Source organism: Perognathus longimembris, chromosome 11, assembly GCF_023159225.1.
Source record: "Perognathus longimembris pacificus isolate PPM17 chromosome 11, ASM2315922v1, whole genome shotgun sequence".
Taxonomy (NCBI): domain Eukaryota; kingdom Metazoa; phylum Chordata; class Mammalia; order Rodentia; family Heteromyidae; genus Perognathus; species Perognathus longimembris.
Genome location: NC_063171.1, coordinates 20155388 through 20162856, shown reverse-complemented (window position 1 = coordinate 20162856; position 7469 = coordinate 20155388).

Here is a 7469-nt window from a genome sequence, read left to right as displayed (position 1 = left end):
GCCTTTAAAGAAAATCTCCACACCCTGAGAATTGAAATGCATGAAAAAATAGATTTAAAATACAACTCTTTAAAGGAAGAAATTTCCACGATCAGAGCTGATATGACAACCATGAATAGCTCTCTGACATCCATAAACTCCGCAATTGAAACCATAACACAAAGAGTGGACCATATGGAATCCAGAATCTCTCGCCTGGACGATGAAGCAGCTGACAACAACCGGAAAATGACCACACTCCAAGAAAAGGTGAAGCTTCAGGGAAGATTAATCCAGGAACTAATGGACAAAGACAAGAGATATAATCTGCGCATAATTGGAATAGAAGAAGGAGCCGAATATCAGAGCAGAGGGCTTAATCATGTTCTCAATAAAGTTATTGCAGAAAACTTCCCCAATCTCACAGGGGACCCCATCCAGGTAACCGAAGCCTATAGGACACCTGGCAGGCCAGACCCCAGGAAAACCACCCCAAGGCACATAATATTCAAGACTACAGACCTCAAGATTAAAGAGCAAATTCTGAATTCAGCCAAAGCGAAGAAGGAAATTTTTTTTCAATGGGAAGAGGATTCGAATAACATCCGACTTATCCACACAAACTTACCAAGCTCGAAGTGAGTGGAAGAACACCATCCAAGTACTTCAGAATAACAATTTACAACCTCGGATCAAATATCCAGCGAAACTGAAGTTCACATTCGAAGGGAGAACCAGATCTTTCCACACCAAAGAGGAGCTAAAGGAGTATGTGAATAAAAAACCAGCCCTACAGCGAATATTAAGAGGGGAAGCCCACCCAACAGAGATCATAAAAGACACACAGACAGAATCAGAAAGAAACTTCAATAGCCAAAGTCCAGCAGAAAGACCAGCTCACTAAAGACAAGAAGAAAAAAAAAAAAAACAGGAAAAAACAGCCCAACAAGAAAATGGAAGGAGAAAAAACACCCTTATCCTTGATCTCTTTAAATATAAATGGCTTAAACTCCCCGATCAAGAGGAGCAGACTGGCAGAATGGATCCGCAAGCAAAAAGTTGACATCTGTTGTCTACAAGAGACCCACCTTACAGCAAGGGACAAAAACAGGCTTCGAATGAAAGGATGGAGCAAGATCTACCAAGCAAATGCTCCCACCAAAACGGCAGGTGTAGCCATTCTGATCTCAGACAAGCTGGATTTCTCTTTAAAGTCCACTCAAAAAGACAAAGAAGGACACCACATATTGATACAAGGAAAAATCCAGAATCAAGACATCACGGTGATAAATGTATACTCACCGAACAAAAGAGGCCCGACATATGTCAAGCAAATTCTCACAGAATTACAGAGCAAGATAGATGCAAACACAATCATAGTGGGTGACTTTAATACTCCTCTTTCTCCAAGAGACAGATCCAACACCCAGAGGATTAGTAAGGGAGCTGAGGACCTAAATAACACCATTGCCCAAATGGATCTAACAGACCTATATAGAACCTTCCACCCTACAGAGACCCAATACACCTTCTTTTCAGCAGCCCATGGATCATATTCCAAAATAGACCACGTCATAGCCCACACAAAGAACCTCAGCAAATACAAAAGAATTGACATCATCCCATGTATTATATCTGATCACAGTGGATTAAAGGTAACCCTCAACAACAAAGGATACCACAGAGCCTATACACACTCTTGGAGGCTAAACCCCACGCTGCTATCCAACACTTGGGCCACAGATCAAATTAAAGATGAAATCAACGAATTCATAAGCCACAATGACAAAGAAAACACATCACAAAGAAACCTATGGGACACAGCTAAGGCAGTACTGAGGGGCAAGATCATTGCACTCAGTACCCACATTAAAAGAATGGAAGCAGAGCAGGTGAATACCCTCACGATGAAACTAAAACAACTGGAGAAACAAGAAATGACAGAATCTAAAACGACTAGGAGGGGAGAGATTACAAAGATTAAAGAAGAGATAAATCTGATTGAAAATAGAAAGACCATTCAACAAATAAATAAGACTAAAAGCTGGTTCTTTGAGAAAATAAACAAAATTGACAGACCCCTTGCAAGACTCACAAAAAAAAGAAGAGAAGAGACTCATATTCGTAAAATCAGGGACTCCACAGGAAAAATTACAACAAATACACACGATATTCAAACAATCATAAGGAGCTATTTCCAAAACCTCTACTCAACAAAAAACAATAATTTTACAGAAATGGATCAATTCTTAGAGAAGTACAAACTGCCCAAACTGAACCAAGAAGAAATAAATCAACTAAATAAACCAATAACTTACGGTGAGATACAGGAGGTAATCAAGAACCTCCCTACTAAGAAAAGCCCAGGCCCAGATGGATTCACCAATGAATTCTACAAAACCTTTAGTGAGGAGCTAATTCCAATACTCCTCAAACTCTTCCGCGAAATAGAAACGGAGGGAGAAATCCCGAACTCATTCTACGAAGCTAATATCATACTCATCCCCAAACCAGGCAAAGATCCAACAAAAAAAGAGAACTACAGACCAATATCACTAATGAACACAGATGCAAAGCTCCTCAATAAAATATTAGCTAACAGGATCCAGAAAGTGATCAAGAATATCATACATCATGACCAAGTAGGCTTCATCCCTCAGTCACAAGGATGGTTCAACATCCGTAAATCAATCAATGTAATTCACCACATAAACAGAACTAAAATCAAGAATCACATTGTTATCTCAGTCGATGCCCAAAAAGCCTTCGACAAAATACAACATCCATACCTATTAAAAGCTTTGGAGAGAACAGGAATAGATGGAACATTCCTCAAAACAATAAAAGCCATATACAACAGACCAACTGCTAATATCATATTAAATGGAGAGAAACTTAAATCATTCCCCCTAAACACAGGAACAAGACAAGGATGCCCACTCTCCCCACTTCTGTTCAACATAGTACTGGAATCCCTAGCCATAGCAATAAGGCAAGAGGAGGACATCAAAGGGATCCACATCGGCAAGGAAGAAATCAAGTTATCCCTATTCGCAGACGACATGATCTTATATCTCAAGGACCCAAAAAACTCAGTACCCAAACTCCTACATCTAATAAACCAATTTGGCAAAGTAGCAGGATACAAAATCAATCCACAAAAGTCAGCAGCTTTTCTGTACACCAGCAATAGACAAACAGAAAAGGAAATTATGGAAACAATTCCATTTACAGTAGCAAAAAAAAGAATAAAGTACCTAGGGATCAACTTAACCAAGGACGTGACGGACCTATTCAATGAAAACTACAAAAATCTAATAAGGGAAATCAAAGAAGACACAAGGAGATGGAAAGACCTCCCATGCTCATGGGTAGGCAGAATCAATATAGTGAAAATGGCCATACTGCCCAAATTGTTATACAAATTCAATGCAATACCTATCAAAATCCCAGCCACATTCTTCACTGAAATAGAGAAACCAATCCATAAATTCATATGGAACAGCAAAAAACCTAGAATAGCCAAAGCAATTCTAGGCAAAAAACATAGTGCAGGAGGTATCACCATACCAGACTTCAAGCTCTACTACAAGGCCATCATAACAAAAACAGCATGGTATTGGTATAAAAACAGATCGGAAGACCAGTGGATTAGAATTGAAGACCCAGAAATAAAACCGCACTCTTACAGCCAACTGATATTCGACAAAGGAGCTAAAGACATACAATGTAATAAACATAGCCTCTTCAACTACTGGTGCTGGGAGAACTGGGCAGCCATATGCAGAAAACTCAAAGTAGACCCAAGCCTATCACCATGCACCAAGATCAACTCAAAATGGATCAAGGACCTCAACATCAGACCTGAATCCTTGAAACTACTGAAGGACAGAGTAGGAAAGACACTAGAACTTATAGGCACAGGAAGGAACTTCCTGAATAGAGTCCCAGGCGCACAACAAATAGGGGAAAGACTCAACAAATGGGACTACTACAAATTAAAAAGTTTCTGCACAGCTAAGGTCATAGCCACCAAAATAGAAAGACAGCCAACGATATGGGAAAGGATATTTACCAGCACAGCAACAGACAAAGGCCTGATATCTGTCATCTACAGAGAACTCAAAAAACTAAGCCCCTCCAAGCCCAATAAACCTATTAGGAAATGGGCAAAAGAGCTAAAGAGAGACTTCACAAGAGAAGATATAAAAATGGCAAAGAAACACATGAGGAAATGCTCAACATCCCTGGTAGTAAAGGAAATGCAAATAAAAACAACCCTGAGATACCACCTCACCCCAGTTAGAATGGCCTATACTCTGAACTCAGGAAACAACAAATGCTGGAGGGGCTGTGGGGAAAGAGGAACCCTTCTCCATTGTTGGTGGGAGTGCAAATTAGTACAGCCACTTTGGAGAACAGTATGGAGGTTTCTCAAAAAGCTCAATATAGACCTACCCTATGACCCAGCCATACCACTCCTAGGCATCTATCCTAAACAGCAAAACCCAAGATATCAAAAGGACATTTGTACTTCCATGTTTATCGCAGCACAATTCACAATAGCCAAAATTTGGAAACAACCCAGATGCCCCTCCACAGATGAATGGATCCAAAAAATATGGTACTTATACACAATGGAATACTACATAGCGATCAGGAATGGTGAAATATTGTTATTCGCAGGGAAATGGTCAGAACTCGAACAAATAATGTTGAGTGAGACAAGCCTAGAACACAGAAAACAAAGGGGCATGATCTCCCTGATATATGACTGTTAACAAAGGGAGATGGAGAGACAGTAGAGACCAAGTCTGTGAACACTGTATATGTGCTTGATACATTGTATACTGCATATGGGTCTACCTGACCTAGACAAGGGATGGGAAAACAGGTTGTAAGATATCACAAGAAATGTACACACTGCCCTACTATGTAACTGCACCCTCTTTGCACAGCACCTTGTAAAAAAAAATTTATGTTCAATTGATAATAAAAAAAAATTTAAAAAAAAAAAAAAGAAAACTAATAATAACAATTGTTGGAGGGGATGTGGCCAAAAGGGAACCCTACTTCATTGTTGGTGGGAATGTAAACTGGTTCAGCCACTCTGGCAAGCAGTATGGAGATTCCTCAGAAGGCTAAATATAGAACTCCCCTATGACCCAGCAGCCCCACTGTTGGGTATCTATCCAAAAGCCCACAAACAAAATCACAGTAATGCCACCAGCACAACAATGTTCATTGCAGCACAATTTGTCATAGCGAGAATCTGGAACCAACCCAGATGCCCCTCCATAGATGAATGGATCAGGAAAATGTGGTACATATACACAATGGAATTTTATGCCTCTATCAGAAAGAATGACATTGTTCCATTTGTAAGGAAATGGAAGGACTTGGAAAAAGTTATACTAAGTGAAGTGAGCCAGACCCAAAGAAACATGGACTCTATGGTCTCCCTTATTGGGAATAATTAGTACAGGTTTAGGCAAGCCATAGCAGAGCATCACAAGGCCGAATAGCTATACCCTTATGAACACATAAGATGATGCTAAGTGAAATGAACTCCATGTTATGGAAACAATTGTTATATCACAGTTGTAACTACTTTCAACGTCCTATGTGTATGTGTAGTTTCTATTATTGATGATGTTCTTGTATCACCTTCCTATGGTTGTACCTACACTATCTCTGTAATCTTATCTGAGTATATTGGAAACTGTGTTTACTGGTATTGGAAGTAGGAAATTCAAAGGGAATACCAAATTTGAGAGACACAGGGTAAAAAAGGACAAATAACTACAAAAGCAATACTTGCAAAACTGTTTGGTGTAAGTGAACTGAACACCTGGGGGGGGAGGGAAAGGGGGGGAGGGAGGGGGGCATGAGGGACAAGGTAACAAACAGTACAAGAAATGTATCCAATGCCTAACGTATGAAACTGTAACCTCTCTGTACATCAGTTTGATAATAAAAATTTGAAAAAAAAAAAAGATATGCTGTGGAATTTGGATACCCAGCACTGTAACAGGGAATGAGGTGGGCCCTAGCAGGACTGAAGGGGACATCTATTTTGGGGGGTGGGTATTGCCTTCCTCCAACCCTGTCCCCTAAGGCCCTATTCTAGATTTCCTGAGAATGAAGGGACCACAGAAAGAAGCAGAGAGATGGGAGAATCCCATATTATCTGGACAACTTGAAGAAGGGGTAGCAAGCTCTGTATAAACCTGGAATCTCCAGTTACTCCAACAGGAGTCTGTCTATCTGGGCATTTGATGGTCCACCTTTCAAACCCAAGAGCAGTTGTTTCTGAGAGACATTATAATTCTGCCTCCAGCTACTATTCATGCTGAAAGCAAAGATGGTGGGGAAGGACAGAAGCCACAGGAGGACATGAGAAGGTCTCAACAGCAAAGGGATGACATTCTTGATTTAGGGTGTCCTAGGGTTGGCTCAAAGGGGACCATTTAAAAGGCATGAGTGTAGGGGCTGGGGATATAGCCTAGTGGCAAGAGTGCCTGCCTCCGATACACGAGGCCCTAGGTTCGATTCCCCAGCACCACATATACAGAAAACGGCCAGAAGCGGCGCTGTGGCTCAAGTGGCAGAGTGCTAGCCTTGAGCGGGAAGAAGCCAGGGACGGTGCTCAGGCCCTGAGTCCAAGGCCCAGGACTGGCCAAAAAAAAAAAAAAAAGGCATGAGTGTGGTTGTGTAGAGTCTTAGGGGAGAGAGAGATCACAAAGGGGCTTTAGGACCAGCCTGAGGCCCTGGGCATAGAATGTCTAGTAACAGATGGAAAGATGGAAAGAATTGTAAAATTCCTTTTAGAACTTCTCTCCTGGTACTTTCATTGCCCCAGGAATGCCTGAAAAGAAGAAACTGGAGAAATAAACACCCAGACCTTATCTTTCTTCTCCAGTTGACTTCCTGTTAAGACTTCACCTTGGCTCAACTCACTTCTCAAAGAGTGAGCAGGCTCATTGATGTGACCCATCCAAGCCAGCCCTGGGGACAGAGAGCAGGATGAAGCGGGATGCAGAGGGCAGGGACATGATCAGGAGTAGCAAATGAAAGATGAGTGGCCAACGCAGATAGTCCACACTAGAGTCATGGATGCAGCCCTTGTGCCATGCCTGAACTGAGGTGGGAAGGAAGGATAACAACTTGACAGACCGCAGGGGATGGAGAGAGTGGGAGGGGCTAGAAGATGGTACTGACTACAGGAACTGAATGGAACACACCAATGTCTCGACATTATAGAGCCCAACAGGTTTCCAGAACCACAGGTGGTTTAGTAAGTCTTAGATAAATGAGGGAATGGTAGCAGATGATGATCATAGGACTACACAATCTAATCACTAGCATTTATTGAATACTTCCTATATACAAGGCAATTGTAACATGTTGCATGTGCTATCTTATTTAATCTATCTACTAAGCTTAGGAAGTAAACACTACTACTATCCATATTTTTGTGATAGGATCAA